Genomic DNA, 19,000 nt, shown 5'->3' on the forward strand with positions numbered 1-19,000 from the left:
TTCCAGACGCTCCACTGTAGAAAGATAATGAGGGAAGCTGGCTGGGAGCTTCGCCCCCAGCTCCCTCACTGCCCCCACACGCGAGTCTGCGGAAGGCCTTTGTGCCTGTCCTTCATTGCAAGGGGTGAGCCAGGTCTGCTGGCTTCTCATGTCCCTTTGGTTCTTAGATAAGAGAGGTGTGTTCATCCATTCGCTCACTTTCAGACAGCCCCTTGCTGTGGCCTGGGACCCAGCCCTGTGACCCTGGGGATTGTTACAGATACAGCCTTGGGCCTGCCCAGACCCACTGAGTCAGGATCTGCATTTTCCCGAGATGAGCCTGTGATGCCTGCTGTGTCCTGGGCCCGGTGGAGAGCGGTCAGAAGCTAGCGGGGGCTTCTAGGCTTCAGCCAGACTGACTTGTCCCCATGCTGGATGTGAGGGTCCGTGCTCAGGTGGCCTCAAGGGACAGCTTCCTGAGAGAGGAAGGGGACTGTAAGCTGGGCCTTAGGTGCACACAGCATCCAGGGAGGTGAAAGTGTTTTTTGAACACACGCTGTAGGATGCTGGGGCTCAGATCTCATGGCTAACAACAGAGGAGACTAAGGATGGAATCTTGGCCTGGTATAGAAGGTACCATGTGTTTCTTACACCAAGGACTTGCTTCCCTACCCTAGTATGGACTGTTTTAGGGGAAGTGAGGTGGGGTTTGGAGGTGAGAGATCACTTGGAGTCCTTACCTGGCTTCACTGACTCCTTATGGAGACCCTACACTTGGATGGGTAGCTGTGGGTGTACTGGGAGCCCTTGCTCCGCGGAAGGCAGCCCAGATGGGCCGGCGGAAGTTTAACCATGTGCAGGTTGATAAGATATTGGGGGAGGGGTTGAAACAGGTAAAAAGCTGCAGACGAGGGAAAGGTATGGGGAAAGCGAGGCCTGGTGGCTGAGGGCCTTGGCCAGGTCAGGTCTATGCAGTGTGTCCCCAGGGACCAGTAGGGGCCAGCAGCGGGCCTGGCCAGGTCCTGAGCCCATATGCAAGTCAGGCAAAGGGTTAAAAACCAGCGCTGCGGTAAAGACACCCCCACAACCAGAGAACAGGCAGTGTCCTTGACCTTTCCACAGAAGCCAGACCTACTGACTCACAACCAGAAAATTAGGTCCAGCTCCCCGAGAAGGAATCTGATGTAGATGAGCGAGGCTTGCAGTGGGCCTGCTGCACAGCGGGCAGACAGACGCTGCCTTCCAGAAGCCCTGCTCGGCCTCGTGAGGGGTACTCAGCTCAAGAAAACAGCGTGCTGAGCCCCAGAGCAGTGGAAAGCCACATGGCTCCCATGCCTTGCTGTGCTGTGTTGAGCCCTCCCCTGCCTGTCCGCTTCCTGTGGCTGGCCTGGCCACGGTTGCTCCACAGGGCAGTCACAGCCCAGCTCGAGAAGGGTCCAGGCAAGGGGGTCCCCGGGGGCCTGCACAACCCCCAGGAGGCCCGTGCCCTTGCAGGCAGTAAGCCTCGGGCTGCCTCTGAGTTGGGAAGGGGTTAGGCCCTGCCTGGCTGGCTGTCACGAGTCTGGGTGGACCGCGAGCTCCAGAATGAGAACCACCGTGGGAGACGGTGCCCCAAACATACACCCAAGAGAGTCAGGACGAAGGTCTCTCGGCCTCTCACGGAGTAGCTGGTAGAGGGAGCCCATGGGCCAGCCCTGGATGGCCACAGGCCCTCTGTGTGAGGTGGAGGCCAAAGTTGCAGAGGAGGGTTCCCAAGACCCCCAGGGAGCAGGCTGTTTCCTCCTGAGCTCAGGATCCCCCTCCCTGAGCTGCGGAGCGGGGAGCAGAACGGGCCTCCTGGCCTCACTCAAGTGACAGATACCTCCCAGGCCCCTGTGGCTTCCAACATCCTGTGGGTGGCCTGGTTTCAGACGCCTTCGGTGCACCTCCCAGCCGCGGCTACAGTGTGTGCTCTGACGGCCGGCGGCCTCAGCAGGCTTCTCGAGGGCAGCCCCCATGCATCTGCCCCCCGGCACCGGCAAGCTGCTGGGGCCCCTGAAGGCACTGCTGGGAGGGAGGCAGGGGGGGTGGGGCCCAGAAGGGTGTCACTGCACAGAGAACTTCTGATCTACCCCTGCAGTCCCCTCTGCTCCCTTCTCCGCCATCACCTGCGCACAGCCCTGGAGAACAGGCTGAGAGAAGCTCGTGGCCCCTCCTACCGCCCTTTATACCCCAACCGCCGCATCGCCTGAACCCACTACCCTCCTGCTCTACAACCATCAATGGCTCCCAGTTGGCCTGCTTAGGCAAACTGAGCCACCCAACCCTGGGCTCCCGCCTTGTCTCCGTGGCTCCACATTAAGGGGCTTGCCTCCTGTCACCGGGGGATGTCCTGTACTTTTCCTCTATCTCCTCTGTACTATTCCTCATGCTTCTGTTGTCCACTCTGGACATGCCTTTCCCCTTCCCCCTTCACGCCCACGTGCTGAGGCCCACCTCCGGGGCCTGAGGGAACTGCCACACTCTGCTGTTTCAGGGTACAGCTGGCCTGCCTTTGGGAAGACACTGTGGGGTACAGCTGGGGTGCAGGTGCCTGCTGGGTGCTAGAGAGAGGAAAGCACAGGAGATGAGACAGGATGACGAGGGCCATGGCCACAGCACAGCGTGCCAGCCTGGAAGTGAGAGGGCTCTGCTCCAGACACAGTGGCCAGCTTCCTGCTGTGTGGCCTTGGACAAGTCACTGAAAGTCCCTGCAGCCAGTCTAATTTCCCTCCGGCCCCACAAAAACCAAGGTCTGCTGGTGCTGAGACTGTTTTCCTCTGTGGCCTTGGTTGGACCTCTGCTGAGCATGACGTCTGCAAGGGTCCTCAAATCGAGATCCTAGCAGCACCCCTGCCTCTCTGACTTACAGGCAGCGACAGGGCCAATCCGGGCAGCCGCGGCTCACTGATTCGTCTGAAAGGCTGTTGGCTTTTGAAATCAGACAGGAAGGAGGGTTGAGGTGGAGCCCGGCACAGGAAGAGGTGAGGAGCCCCAGCTGGCGTGACAACCGGTGGGCTCGGGGGACTGCAAGAGCCGGTGGGCCGCAACCCCCCTGCCCTGCATGGGCAGCGCCTCCCCATCCCTTCCCGCAAGACCTGGCTCCTGCCTTGCATAGATCCTGAGGGCTCGAGGCCTGGCCAGCGGGCCACAAAGAATCCCGGGACACCCCCCCCCCACCCTGCCATCACGCCGCTGCCTCCGCCCACTGGAGCAGGGCTGAGCGTGGGAGCCCTGGGATGGAGCAGCCCCAGCCCCCCAGTCTCAGCCTCCCTAGGACAATGAGGCCCAGGAGGTAAGTCAAGCCCGGGCTGCCTCAGCACGGGATGGGGGAGGAAGAAGAGACCGCAAGAAGGACCGTGACTTTTAGGGCCTGAGCTGCTCTAGGGGGCAGTGGCTGGTGGCGCGGAGAACATGTCCCCATGGGTGCTGGCAGCTGCTGAGCAGGACTAGTTCTCCGTGGGGAATAAACAAACATGTGCCCAAGGGCGGCCCTCAATGGGCCGAGGGGACACAGCCCAGCTGCCCGGGACTAATGACGGGCTAGGAGGAGCAGGAAGTAGCCAGCAAGGGCTGCAGCCAGGCAGAAGGGAGGTCGAGCAGGGCAGCGCAGGGGCGAAACCTGCCATCTGCAGACCTGGGCTCCATTCCTGGCTTCCCCTTCCGCCTGTAAGATGGGGGTGATGATGCCAGACTTGTCCCAGGGTCCCGAGCGCCAAGGGTGGATGGTGCAGGTGGGCTGGGGTCCTGTTGGGTGGGCAGCCCCAAGGGCTCTCTCCCAGCCACTCCTTCGGACAGAGACGAGGCATGTCACTCTGAGAGAGATGGCAACCACCCAGGCCTTCTCAGAAGGTGCCGCTGAGCTGGGCTGGTGCGGCTTCTGGGCATGGGGGCCGTGGCCGAGCTTCTGGGCTCCCAAGCTCCTCTGGGTCTCCTCAATGGGGGCCACAGGCTTTCCCCGAGCTGGGGTCTCACTCTTGGCCACCCTAGGCCACCCTGAGGCTGGCTCCCAGGTGGGGTGCCGGCTGGCCGGACCTCCTCTGTCCCAGGGGCACAGCAGTCTCACGAGGGCCGTGTCCTGCAGCAAAGGCACCTCTTCCTTCACTCTCTGGGAAAGGCTGTTTGGTTTCAAGTGGTCCACAGCCATGGTGCTGGGCTACCTCAAGGGCGCTGAGAACTGCGCTCTTGGACCTTGGGAGGCGGCGTGGGGGCAGGGAGTCGGGAGAGAGAAGCATCCCTGCGCCCGTGGCCTGAGGGAAGGGCAGGCCAGGCAGGAGGTCAGCTCTGTGGGGTTTACAGCCATGGAGTCCAGGCGGGCGGAAGGAGGCTGGCTGTCGTGCACAGGCCACAGACGGCTAAGACTAAGGCCCCAGGAAGGGGAGCACAGGACAAGACAGGACCTGAGTCAGCGCTCAGGGATGTCTCAGGGATGAGACAGAAGCTCAGCTGTAGAGCCTGAGGGACAGGGTCTGAGTGACAGCGAAACCAGCGAGCACAGGTCCTCCGCTGCGTCCCATGCCACGGACGAGGCTCTGGAGGATGCGTGGGCAAGGGGAAGCCGGGCTCTGGGGGAAGGGCGTCCGTCTGGGCTGGCCCCGCCAAGCACAGCTCAGACCTTCTCATACTGGCCGACTTCTGGCCTTCAGATCCCGCAAGGCCCCCCGAGGCCCACCTGCCCTCCATCTTCCCCACCTTGAGGCTGGCGGGGCCTCTTTCCACTCTCACTAGAGGATGACTACACTGGGCAGGACCTGTCTGACTGTCCCTGGTGGACAAGTGGCCCCTGGGTCACGCTCCACTCAGAGGCCTGGGGTGAGTTCCACCCTGCAGGGCAGCATCTAGGCTGCACACAGGGCCTGCTGCCACGAGTGGCCAGGTAGCTGTCCCGGGAAGGAGCTCTCTCGTCAGCCTCTGATGCTGGCCTTGGATTTTAAAGTATAAGTACACCCCATGGAATACTTGGGATATACTTATACTGAAAGAACCATTGTTTATCTGAAAGTGAAATTTTAGTAGGCGTCCTGTATCTTAATTTGCTAAATCTGACCCTCTTCCCTGAGGTCGGCAGGGCTTAAGAAAGAGCAGTGTCTGATTCAGAGGAAGTGCTGGTTTCCAACACAGAGAGCCTGATGGGACTGCAAGGTGGGGGCGGGGGGAACTCACCCCTCCCACCTTCCCAGCACACTCGGTCCTGTCTCCTCTCCCCTAACTCTTGCCTGCTGTGGTCCCTCCTCTGTCACTTGCCCAGCCTCTCTGATCTAGCGGTTCTCAATTCTGCCAGCTCCTTACAATCATCTGGGTAGCTTTAAACTACACATGTTGAGGTCCTACCTCACACCAAAGACACCTCTAGGTGGTTGGGCTAAGCAGTGGCTTTTTAAAAATAGTGCTGCGTGGAAGAGCTGTCTGATTAGGCCATTCCTCCTCTGAGTACATACACCCCAAGGGCTGAAAGCAGGGACTTGAACAGGTATTTGCACACCCGTGTCCACAGCAGCATTTACTCACAAGAGAAAAAAGGTAGAAACAATCCAAATGTCTGTTGAGGGATGAGTGAACACAAAATGTGGTCTGTCCATAAGATGGAATATTACTTAGTCTTAAAAAGGAATGAAATGTTGATATGTGTTAAAACAAGGATCAACCTGGAAAACAGTATCTTCAGTGAAAGAGGCCAGACACAGGCCAGACACCATATGACTTCATTTTGGTGAGGTCCCTAGAGAAGTCAGCTTCACAGTGACAGAAAGCAGAAGGGTGGGTGTCAGGGGCTGGGAGGGAGGAAATGGCCAGCTAGTGCTTCACAGGGGCAGAGTTCCCATTCAGGGGATGAAAAAGTCGAGAGGTAGATAGTGGTGATGGTCTCACAGCATTGAAAATGCACTTAGTACCACTGAATCGTACATTTAAAGAAATGGTTACACTGGCAGTTTTTATGCTGTGCCTATTTTAATAAATTACATTTAAAAACTGCTCTAGAGGGGCACCTGCGTGGCTCAGTGGGTTAAGCTGCTGCCTTCGGCTCAGGTTATGATTTCAGGGTCCTGGGATCGAGTCCCGCGTCAGGCTCTCTGCTCAGCAGGGAGCCTGCTTCCCTCTCTCTCTCTCTCTCTGCCTGCCTCTCTGCCTACTTGTGATCTCTCTCTGTCAAATAAATAAATAAAATCTTTAAAAAAAAAAAAAACTGCTCTAGACACTGTCCTGCCAGAGCGGAAAAGCACTGAGCCTTGTCCCCTCATATGACCACCACCCCTGCCCCCGGCGGCAGCAGTCTGTCACCCATGGGGGCCTCTGGACAACCAGTTTCAGAAGGCCACGTCCAGCTCCAGGCTGTTGACCATCACTGACGCCAACAGCCGGACAGACGCCCTAGCGTCCTGGCCTCGTGGGCTAAGGGGCCACAGGAACATTGCTTCCTTTGGGTTTAGGCACATTTGCATTTGTAGAAAACTGTGAGCATCACTGGATTTGATTTGAGCTATAACTTACAGATAGTAAAGAGAACTCCACGGGTTCTTACACGTGTACATGCCTGCGTGTCTGTCCCAAGCAGATCCACGTGTGGAGGTTTCCAGTGCCCCAGAACTCCCCTGCCCATTCGGAGCCACCCCCGAGGGCAGCCACTGCTCTGCCTCTGCCTTACTGGATGGGCCTGACTTCAGGAATCACAGAGTGTGGTCTCATTCCTCTCACTTCACACGTCTGCGAGAGTCGGCCACACAGCTGAGTGTGTCAGTCCTTCGTGTTCTGTCACTACTAGGCAGAGACCAGACTGTATGAATGTACCAAAAAAGAAAAAAAAAAAAAAGGAAACCCTTCTATTGTTGATGGATATTGGTTGTTTCCACTTTTTTTTTTTTTAAAGATTTTTATTTATTTATTTGAGAGAGAGACAGTGAGAGAGAACATGAGCGAGAAGGTCAGAGGGAGAAGCAGACTTCCCATGCAGCTGGGAGCCTGATATGGGACTCGATCCTGGGACTCCAGGATCATGACCTGAGCCGAAGGCAGTCGTCCAACCAACTGAGCCACCCAGGCGCCCTGTTTCCACTTTTTTGAACACTATGAATAAAGCTGCTAGAATAATCTGACACACTGTGTTGATTGATATAAACACTTATTTCTGTTGGACAAACACACACCCAGGCAGGGAATTGCTGGATCACAAAAAACAGGCATAATTAGTCTTATCACCACCAAACATTTTTCCAAAGTGATCTCAGTTTCCATTTCTCTGATGACTGAGGATATAGATAGATAGATAGATCTGTATATATATCTCTCTCTATATCTCTCTCTATATATATATCTCTATATATGTATATCTCTCTATATATCTATATAGAGATATAGATATCTCTATATAGATATATGGATTTATATATTATATATATAATATATCTATATATATATATTTTACTATTTTAAACATTTTCTTTCTAAGAAGGGGGGAAGGGCAGAGGTGAGAGAGAGAAAATCTTAAGCAGGCTCCCTGCCAAGCAAAGAGCTGGATGCAGGACTTGATCTCATGACTCTGAGACCATGACCTGAGCCCAAATCAAGAGTCTGATGCTTAACCAACTGAGCCACCCAGGCGCCTCTCTAATGACTAAGGATATTATCTTTTGTGATACATCTTCAATTTTTTGGCTCAATTTTAACTGGGCTGTCTCACTGATTTTTAAATGTATCAGAGACATCCCCTAGTCAGCAGTCTGCTTTCTCACCCTTTAAAAAAAACAAAACAAAACTTTAAAACTGTCTTCTGTTGAACAGATATCCCTAATTTTAATGAATCCTAATATGTCACTCTTTCCTTTAATGGTTAGTGCTTTTGTGTGCTCTGTCTAGTTCTTACCTAGCTCAAGTTCCTTAAAGCATTCTGTAGTTTTTTCTTTTTTCTTTTTTTTAAGATTTTATTTATATATTTGACAGAGAGAGATCACAAGTAGTCAGAGAGGCAGGCAGAAGAGAGAGGAAGAAGCAGGCTCCCTGCTGAGCAGAAAGCCCGATGCGGGGCTCAATCCCAGGACCCTGGGATCATGACCTGAGCCGAAGGCAGAGGCTTAACCCACTGAGCCACCCAGGCGCCCCTCTGTAGTTTTTTCTAAAGGCTTGGCTGTCTTACACACACATTTACATCTATGATCCAACTTGAATTAATTTTTGTGCATGATGGGAGGGAAGGGGTCAAGGTCCATTTTCCTATAAGACTATCTCATTGGAGCAGCACAAATTTTTTTTTAAAGATTTTATTTATTTATCAGAGAGAGAGAGCGAGCACAGGCAGACAGAGGCAGAGGGGGAAGCAGGCTCCCCGCCGAGCAAGGAGCCTGATGCGGGACTCAATCCCAGGACGCTGGGATCATGACCTGAGCTGAAGGCAGCTGCTTAACCAACTGAGCCACCCAGGCGTCCCGGAGCAGCACAATTTAAGACAAAGGCCATCCTTTCTCCGCTGAACTACAGCGGAGCCCTTGTTTCACATCTGGTGACCATACACGTGTGGGTCTCTCTCTGGACGCTCTACTGGTATTTGTCTGCCTTTGTGGCAATACCCAATCCCTAGACTAGCTTTGATATTGTGTAGTGTAAGTTTTCTAGCTTTGTTCTGCTTTTTCAAAATAATTTTGGCTAGTCCAGAGTCTTTTGCTTTACATACATACATATCTGAGAATCAGCTAGCTAACATCTACCCTCCCTTCCTCATCAAAAAATCTTGCTGGAATTTTGATTAGAAAGTTGTAGGTGCCTGGGGGGTTCAGTGGGTAAAGCCTTTGCCTTTGGCTTGGGTCATGATCCCAGGTTCCAGAGAGGCAGGCAGAGAGAGATGGAGAAGCGGGGAGCCTGCTTCTCTGTTTCTCTCTGCCTGCCTCTCTGCCTACTTGTGATCTCTATCTGTCAAATAAATAAATTTTTTTTAAATCTTTAAAAAAAAAAGAAAGTTGTTCAATTTATATGTCAATTTGGGAAGAGATAACATTTTACCAATATTAAGTCTTCTAACCCATGAATATGTTAAATCCCTCCGTTAGGTCTTCTTTAATTTCTTTTAGTATCTTTTGTAGTTTTCAGTGTGGAGGTCTTGCAAATTGTTTGCTAAATTTATTCTTAGAAATTTGCTTTTTAAACATTTCAAGATTTTACTTTCAATTTCATTATTGCTAGCAAGAAGAAATATATATGACATTTTTATGTATTGATCTTGTGTTCAGAAACTTTGCTAAGTTCATGTGTTAGTTCTAATCAATTGTAGATTCTTTTGGATTCTTAGTGAATATAATCATGTCAACTGGGAATAGTTAGTGGCAGTTTTTTTTTTCCTTGTCCTATCCCGATACCTTTCATAGTCTCATTTTCCCTAATGCACTAACATCTAATTAAAAAATGAAAACAAAACAAAACATCAACCAGAAAAGGTTCCTCCTAGGGAATAAATGTGAGGCATATACTTAACTTGCTTTTATATTATTTAAATGTTTTTAATGAGCATGTATTACTTTCATAATTCTGTAAGCAATCTATTTAAATGAGGTGGGGAAGCAATAAATGTTACCAAAATCTAAGCAGTTGAAATTTACAAAACAGGGGCACCTGGCTGGCTCAGTTGGTAGTGCATGCAATTCTTTTTTTTTTTTTTTAAGATTTTATTTATTTGACAGACAGAGATCACAAGTAGGCAGACAGGTAGGCAGAGAGAGAGGAAGGGAAGCAGGCTCCTGCTAAGCAGAGAGCCTGATGTGGGGCTTGATCCCAGGATCGTGACCTGAGCTGAAGGCAGAGGCTTTAACCCACTGAGCCACCCAAGCACCACTGCATGCAACTCTTGATCACAGGACCATGAGTTCAAGGCTCACACTGGGTGCAGAGCCTACTTGAAAAAAGAAAAGAAGAGAAGAGAAGAGAAGGGAAGGGAAGAAAAGAGAAATGAAAAAAAGAAAAGAAGAAAAAAGAGAAGAAAAGAAAAGAAAAAAATTCAAAAAATAAAAAACAATTTCTTAATCACACTGTCCTATAGTTCCAGCTTTTCTATATATATGGCCAGACAAAAATGGTATCTGATTACCACAACCTCCCCCCAAACGGTATTCTATCATAATTCTCCACATCTTAATTTTTTTCCATATAAAAATACATTATCAAATATCCAGGAAGCTCAATAAATTCCAGGTATGATGAACTCAAAGAGGCCCAAACTAAGACACATTATAACCAAACTTTCAAAAGACAAAGACAAAAAGAAAACATTGAAACAAGCAAGACGGAGGAAACTCTCACATAAAAGAACCTCAGTAAGATTATTAGCAGACTTTACAGGAAAAAAAAAATTGGTGCACAAGCCAGTATTACCGCAACTTTGGTTTATAACTCCAAATTCTGTTTCTGCATAATTTAAGAAACTAAAGAAGGGGCGCGTGGCTGACTCAGTTGGTAGAACAAGTGACTCTTGATCTCACACTTGTGAGTTCAAGCCCCACACTGGGTGTACAGATTACTTAGAAATGTTTTAAAATTAAAGAAAAGAGACTAGAGAATTTTTAAAAATCATTAATTTACGTTTGGAGGGCACACTGTATAATGATGCAACACTGTGACGTTGACAACCAGAAAGGTCAGATGGAATGACAGAGGAGCGGGGTTTTTATATACTGCGAAGTCAGGCTGGTACAAATTCAAATTAGTTGTAATTTCAGGATGTTAGATACAATCCCATGGTAACCACAAAGAAAATAGCTATAATATAGATACAAAAGAAAATAGGATAGAAATTTAAACATCTCACTACAAAAAATCAACAGGACCCAAAACTATATGGTAAGGAACTCTTCAATAAAGCAAGAAGGAATATTCAATGGAAAACAGTCTCTCCTACAAATAATGTTGGGAAACTGGACAGCCACACGCAGAAGAATGAAACCGGACCACTTACATGCACCATACACAAACAGAAACTCAAAATGGATGAAAGATCTAAGTATGAGACAGGAAACCATCAAAATCCTAGGGGAAAACATAGGCAGAAACCTCTTTAACCTCAGTCGTAGCAACTTCTTACTAGACAATCACCACAGGCAAGGCTCCTTGCCCAGGCCGAAGGCAGAGGCTCAACCCACCGAGCCACCCAGGCACCCCGTGTTTCTTTTTAAAGGTTTTATTTATTTATTTGACAGAGAGAAAGAGAGCACAAGCAGGGGGAGCGGCAGGCAGAGAGATAAGAAGAAGCATGCTCCCCACGGAGCAGGGAGCCCGATGTGGGACCCAGGATCATGACCTGAATCAAAGGCTTAACCAGCTGAGCCATGTAGGCACCCCCTTCCTAACTCATTCTATGAGGTCCAGTCTACCAAAGCCAAAGACATTACAAGAAAAGAAAACTATGGACAAATATTCCTTAAGAACACAAATGCAAAAATCCTCAACAAAAATAAATTTCAGGAACTTAATCAATTTAATCATTTAGTAAAGTCAGGAATGGGGCACCTGCGTGGCTCAGTGGGTTAAAGCCTCGGCCTTCTGCTCAGGTCGTGATCTCAGGGTCCTGGGATCGAGCCCCACATCGGGCTCTCTGCTCAGCAGGGAGCCTGCTTCCCTTCCTCTCTCTCTACCTGCCTCTATACCTACTTGTGATCTCTGTCAAATAAATAAAATCTTTAAAAAAAAAAAAAGTCAGGAATGTATTCCCAGAATGCAATGATGATTTAACATAGGAAAATTGATCAATGTAATGTACATCAACAGAATAAAGAAAAAACCACATGATCATCTCAACTGATACAGAAAAAGCATTTGACAAAATTGAATATCCTTTCTTTTTTTGTCCTTAAAGATTTTATTTATTTAGGGGCGCCTGGGTGGCTCAGTGGGTTGAGCCGCTGCCTTCAGCTCAGGTCATGATCTCAGGGTCCTGGGATCGAGTCCCTGCTCAGCAGGGAGCCTGCTTCCCTCTCTCTCTCTCTGCCTGCCTCTCCGACTACTTGTGATTTCTGTCAAATAAATAAATAAAATCTTAAAAAAAAAGATTTTACTTATTTATTTGAGAGTGAGAAAGAGAGAGCACAGGCCAGGTAGAGGGAGAAGCAGACTCCCTGCTGAGCAACAAATCCAATGCAGGGCTCTATCCCAGGACCCCAGGATCATGACCTGAGCCAAAAGCAGACATTCAACCAACACAGCCACTTGGGTGCCCCTAAATATTATTTTATAATAAAAACACTCAACAGGGGGTACCTGGCTGATTCAGTCAGAAGAGCATGTGACTTGATCTCAGGGTCATGAGTTTGAGCCTCACATTGGGTGTAGAGATTACTTAAATAAATAAACTTTAAGAAGTTTCAGAAAAGTAGCAGAGTACAAGTCAACACACAAATAGAAATTGTATTTTCATATGTAAACAATGAACAATCTGAAAAGGAAATTACAAAACAACTCCATTCAAAATAGCATCAAAAATAATAAAATGCTTAGGAATTAACTTAATCAAGGAGGTAAATGATTTGCACAATGAAAGTGACAAACTGCTGCTGAAAGAAATTAAAGAAGAAAATAAATGGAAACACATCCCATGTTCATGGATTGGAAGACTTACTATTATTGAAATATCCATACTACCCAAAGCTGTCTACAGATCCAATGCAATTATATTAAAATCTTAAAATTTTCTAAAGAAATAGAAAAACTCATCCTAAATTCATATGGAATCTTAAGGGATGCCAAATAGCCAAAAAAAAAGTCTTGAAAAAGAACAAAACTAGAAGACATATACTTCTTAATTTCAAAATCAGTACAAAGCTACAATAATCAAGACATTATGGTATTGGCATAGCGACAGACATACAAATGAACAGAACTGAATAGAGAGCCCAGAAAGACATCCTCACTTATATGGTAAAAAGATTTCTGACAATGAGGAAAGGACAGTCTTTTCCACAGATTGTACAGCCACATGCAAAAGCATGAAGTTGGACCCTTACCTATCTTACCTAATATCATATACAAAAATAAGCTCCAAAAGGATCAAGGACCTAAATGTAAGACCTAAGTAATAAAATTTTTAGAAGAAAACACAAAGCTTCATGACATGGGATCTGGTGATGATTTCTTAGATGTGACACTGAAGTTACAGCTATATATAGGTAACAAAAGAGAAAATAGACAAATTGAGCTTCATGAGAATTGGACACTTTGGTGCATCAAAAGATACTACCCACAGAATAAAAGGGAACCTACAAGATGGGAGAAAATATTTACAAATCATATATCTAATAAGAGATTAATATCCAGAATATACAGAGATCTCTTACAACTCAACAGCAACAACAAAAACCGGACGTAAAAATGGGCAAAGGATTTCAATAGAATATTTCCCCAAAGAAGATATGCAACTAGGCACTAAGCACATGAAAGGATGCTCAACATCACTCATCACTAGTGAAACAAATCCAAGACGATAATGAGATACCACCTCGCATGCATTAGGACGGCGACTCTCAAAAACACAAGGAACAACAAGCCTTGGTGAGAAAGCGGAAAAACTGGGACCCTTATGCACTTTTGGTGGGACTGTAAAATGGAAAAGCTACAGTGAAAAGAGTTTGGCAGGTCCTCAAAAATTTAAAAAAAAAAAAACTACCAAATGACCCAGAAATTCCACTTGTGGGTATACGCTCAAGAACTGAAAGCAAGAGGGTGCCTCAGTGGCCCAGCCAACTGACTGTTGGATTTTTGGTTTCAGCTAAGGTCATGATTTCAGGGTCATGAGATCGAGACCTGCATGGGGCTCTGTGCTCAGTGGGGAGTCCTCTTGAGGAGTCTCTCCCGATGCCCTTCCCCCCTCACACTCATGCACGTACTCTCGCTCTCAAATAAATAAATCTTTATTTTTTAAAGAGTTGGAGCTAATTCACAATCCTGAGATCATGACCTGAGCCAAAATCAAGAGTTGGACGCTTAAATGACTGAGCCATGCAGGTGCCCCTATTTAACCACAATTTTTAAATGAAAAAAAAAAAATAGATCCACATGATTCTACTTATATGAAATCCTAGAAAAGACAAAACTAATCTTAGAGAAAAAGAGCAGATCTGCGACTCAGGGCCAGAGGGGTGTGGTTGAAACAGACTGCAAAGGTTCACGAGGGGATTTTTTGGGAGGAAGAAATGTTCAAGGTCTTGAGTGTGGTAGTTGCTGCAGGGGTGTAAACCTTTGTCAGAACTCATCTAGCTCTATGCTTGAAATGGCTGCATTTTTAAATATAAATTATACCTCAAAAAGGTAATTAAAACCTTTATGACACAGCTAAAAAAAATACACTGTGAATGCTTCTCCAGTTTGACCTTATTTTTTATGGCCAGAGAGTTTTCCATTGTATTTTACCAAACCTCTTTGAACAAAAATTTAGATTATTTCCCATTCATCTTCTTATTACAAAGAATGCTTCGGAATCATCCTTGTGGTCACATCGTTGTACACGTATCCACTTAATTGCTTGGGATAAACTCCCAGAAGTGGAACTTTTCAGTCAGAAAATATTTAATAGCAATAGATAATGCCAAAATATAATCCCGAATCATACTAATTTACCTTCTCACCAACTCTGTTAAGATTCCTACCACTCCCACATTCTCACCAATGCAGCCTGTTAGGTCATTAAAATTTTTGTCAGGCGAAAAATAGTAGTTCCTAGTTTTGATTTTTTTCTTGATCATTAGTGAGAATGAGCATCTTTTCAATGCCCTGGGCATTTATACTTCTCTGAATTATCTGTATCCTTTTTTCTATTTCTGTGTCCATAAGTATCTATCTGTGTCCATGATTCTATTTAGTTACTTATTAATTTCTTAGCGATTTACAGGAGCTCTCCATATGTTCAGGACATTAGTGCTCTTTCATGTATATTGCAAAGGGTGACTCCTGGCTTGAGGTTTTTTTCAATTTTATTTTATTTTTTCAAAGATTTTATTTATTTATATGACAGAGAGACAGAGATCACAAGTAGGCAGAGAGGCAGAGGGGGGAGGAAGAAGCAGACAACCCACTGAGCAGGAAGCCGGATGCGGGGCTCGATCCCAGGACCCTGAGACCATGACCTGAGTGGAAGGCAGAGGCTTAACCCACTGAGCCACCTGGGCGCACCAACTTTTTTTTTTTCCCAATTATATTGATCGCTTTTACTGTTATTTGGAAATTTGAAATTAAGGCAAGTCTGTTAGTCTTCCCTTTGTGACTTCAAGATTTTACATGTTGCTTCAAAAAAAAAGCCTTCCTCACCCAAAGAATATTTTAAAATATTCTCCCATATTTTCTTATTCCGTTTTCATGGTTTCATGTTTTTAATTTTAATTCTTTTTTATTTATTTATTTATTTATTTATTTATTTGACAGAGAGAAATCACAAGTAGGCAGAGAGGCAGGCAGAGAGAGAGAAGAGGAAGCAGGCTCCCTGCCGAGCAGAGAGCCCGATGCGGGACTCAATCCCAGGACTCTGAGATCATGACCTGAGCCAAAGGCAGCGGCTTAACCACTGAGCCACCCAGGCACCCTAATTTTAATTCTTTAATTGAAAGTGAAATAAAATTTTACACTCACTATGAATTAGAGCTCCAAGTATATTTTTCATAGACTGACCAGTTTGCCCCAAACACCATTTCCACTGATTTAAAATGTTATTTTTTTCTCCACATTACCAAACGCCTTCCTATGTACGTCATGTAAATATGTATTTGTTCCTGGGCTCTATACTATGTTCTAATGTCTTCTGTATCTACTCTCGTGCTAGGCGGCCTGTTTCACATGGCCTGATATAAATGGAGGAGGGTATTCAAGACTCCAAGGTTGACTCAGTACTAGAAAATCTGTCCATGCAGCTCACAGACGGCAGGAGAGATCGAATATGAATCAATCAAGTCACTCCCTCCAGTGGCTTCCTACCACACTTAGAACAAAGCCAAAGTCCTTAAGACCGTGAGCAGGTCTCAACTGCCCCCTAACCTTGTCTCCTAACCCTTCCATCCGTGAGCGCCCTTGCCCGTTCACCACGCTCCAGCAACTCTGCGTTGCCAGATCACGAAGGGCATTTGCACTTGCTATCCCCTAGCTCCCTGCATGATGAACTGTTTCTCACCCTTCAGTCACTGTTCCCGAGCAGTCTTCTCTCAGAGGCCTTCTCTGGCCACCATGACCGCCACCTGCTCTGCCTCGTGCACTGTGTCTCATTCACGGCACTTCATCACCAGCAGAGGGCCCTCCCTCCTTCCCTTGTGGTCGCCCTTGCTGTCACTATGCCCCCACCCCGGCCACACTCACAGGGTCGGACTCTGTCTAACTTGTTCCCCTTCACATCCCCCAGTGCCTGGGACACAACCCAGGCCCTCAGTCAATACCCGCTGATGGGATGAGTGAGTGGAAATCAATCACGGGGCTAGATCAATACCGCGAAAAAGGTATGTGCCCATTTAACAGACATGTCCCTTGTTTTTTTTTTTTTTTTTTTTTTTAATGTGGGAACACAGTCAATTATCCCGCACAAAGGCTGGTGTCCGTGAAGCCTTGGTTTCTCTCAAAACTCAGCTGCTCCCCAGTTATGCATCCTTGGGCAAATCACTTAACCTCCCTGAGCCTCGATCCATGAAATGGGAGACACAATGCAATGGAGAGTCGTGGTGAGAGATGAAACGAAGGAAGTGCTTAACAGCCTGTCTGGACCACAGGGAGCCCACAGTGAGTTGGCACGTAGTGTTGTTCAAGTGGTGGTGGGACGCAAGGAACTGCAGGAGTCTTTTTCAAGAGGAGAGAACTCATCAGACATCGTCACAAACGTCAGGCCTGCCGGCTTGGGCTGGGAGTAAGGCGAGGATGCCTCGTACGGCTGCTGTCCTTCACCATCCCGGGCAGGAAGCAGTGCATCTGACTGCTGTGGGAAAACTGTTTGAGATAAGGGTTGCCATTTGAGAAAACTAGAATTTTCATAGAGTAGTATAGCATATACTATATTATATATATATGTTATATTAAAATAATATTACATATAAAAATTATAATTATATAATTACATAATAATATTATATATAGTATAATATATATATTACATAATATATAATAACATATAATTACATAATAATAACATTATATATAGTATATTATGTATATTATATGTTATATAATATATAATATAATACATTATATTAATATTAATTATATAACTAATTAATTACATTAATATATCATTTAATATATACTATATTATGCATATTATATAATATTATATATTATATAATATTATATATTAAATGATATATTAATGTAATTAATATATAATATTATAATATTATATATAATACATATATGTATTATATATAATATTATATATAATCATTTAATATATAATATTATATATTATATAATATGCATAATATATAATATATATTATACCCATATATGTTATATCTATAATATAATATATTATATAATATGTATATATGTATAATATATAATAAATTATATATATAGTATACTATATATATATGTAGTATAATAGAATAGAATAGTAAGAATTAACCATCAAAGGCACCTGGGTGGTTCAGTTGGTTGGGTGTCTGCCTTCGGCTCAGGTCATGATCCCAGGGTCCAGGGATTGAATCCCACATCAGGCTCCTTGCTCAGTGGGTATCCTGCTTCTACTTCTGCCTCTCTCTGTCTTTCATGAATAAATACATAAAATCTTAAAAAAAATAACCATGAAATGATGGGAACTAATGTGAATATTTAATACATTGATTGGATAGGAGATAAAATTATCTTCACAAAAATTATCTTCTTTATACCAACAGACACAAAAATTATCTTCTTTATACCAACAGAATTCACAAGAACGATAAAAACTATTTAAAAATATCTAGGAGTGCCTGGGTGGCTCAGTGGGTTAAGCGTCTGCCTTCAGTTCAGGTCATGATCATGGGGCACTGGGACTGAAGCCCATGTCTGGTTCCCTGCTCAGTGGGGAGTCCGCTTCTCCCTCTCCTTCTGCCCCTCCCCTGCCTGTGCTTGCTCTCACTCTCTCAAAGAAATAAGTAAAAATTTAAAAATCTTTAAAAATATCTAGATACAGGGGCGCCTGGGTGGCTCAGTGGGTTAAGCCACTGCCTTCGGCTCAGGTCATGATCTCAGGGTCCTGGGATCGAGTCCCGCATCGGGCCCTCTGCTGAGCGGAGAGCCTGCTTTCCTCTCTCTCTCTCTCTCTGCCTGCCTCTCTGCCTACTTGTGCTCTCTCTCTGTCAAATAAATAAATAAAATCTTTAAAAAAAAATCTAGATACAAATAGGATTGACAAGAGCCACACGAGGGAAAACACTTTCACTGGAGGATCTAAAGGAAGTCTAATGATACCCACACCAGCCTATACACATGAAAGTGATTTCGGTTCCGATCCCATCTGGTTTCTTCTCCCCTGGGTTTTGACACTTAGGCGAACAAAAGCGGAGAACAGCGAGAGGATCCGAGGAAGTATAAGGAGCATGGCCTCGCCCTGGCCTTCTATGCAAGCACCCAGATTCCCCTGGCTGACCTAGACACCACCCATCCTGAATTCATTGCACAAGTTAGCAATCAACAGTGTGATGAACAGAATGGCTGGAAAATGCTATTTTACTTGTTGCTAAGCTTCTTTCAGCATTTTCCAGGTAAAAAGGTTCCTCCTGAGTTAGAATGCCAGGAAGGCCCCATGCACCTACAAGGTCAGGGAGTCTGTGGCACCCTGGGGACCGGAGCCAGTCGACCCCTCGTAAATGACTGTCCCTGAGACCCAGAGAACCCCATGGCTGGGACACATGTGTCAGACCCATCTCGGTGAGCTCTTGCCACCTGGAGCGGTAGCTGGGACCTCTGCTTGGTGCTGTGTCCTCTTTTCTCTCCTAGACCTGTGGACAAGGGATGGCCGACCCCCAACCCCTGAGTCGTGGGGCCCGGCAGAGGGGCTGCTGTGGGCTGGACATCCTGCCTGCTGCAGGTG

The 19,000-nt window shown here is 46.3% G+C and overlaps 1 protein-coding gene across 7 annotated transcripts in view; it reads left to right on the forward strand.

The window, feature by feature from the left end:
- Positions 1-2,916: 2,916 nt before the first annotated feature.
- Positions 2,917-19,000, forward strand: part of NLRC3 (NLR family CARD domain containing 3) — a 36,052-nt gene continuing 19,968 nt past the window's right edge. For 5 of the 7 annotated variants that reach the window (XM_045072046.1, XM_004750547.3, XM_013055037.2 and 2 more), the window contains exons 1-2: positions 2,926-3,292; positions 18,907-18,997. The gene's annotated coding sequence lies outside the window, so the exon portion shown is untranslated. Of the gene's footprint in view, positions 3,293-16,505; positions 16,714-18,906; positions 18,998-19,000 lie in introns of all 7 variants that reach the window. The other 2 variants (XM_045072045.1, XM_045072047.1) reach the window with 2 other exon arrangements.

This window comes from Mustela putorius, unplaced genomic scaffold, assembly GCF_011764305.1.
Source record: "Mustela putorius furo isolate JIRA1106 unplaced genomic scaffold, ASM1176430v1.1 tig00004007_pilon_pilon_pilon, whole genome shotgun sequence".
Classification (NCBI taxonomy): Eukaryota; Metazoa; Chordata; class Mammalia; order Carnivora; family Mustelidae; genus Mustela; species Mustela putorius.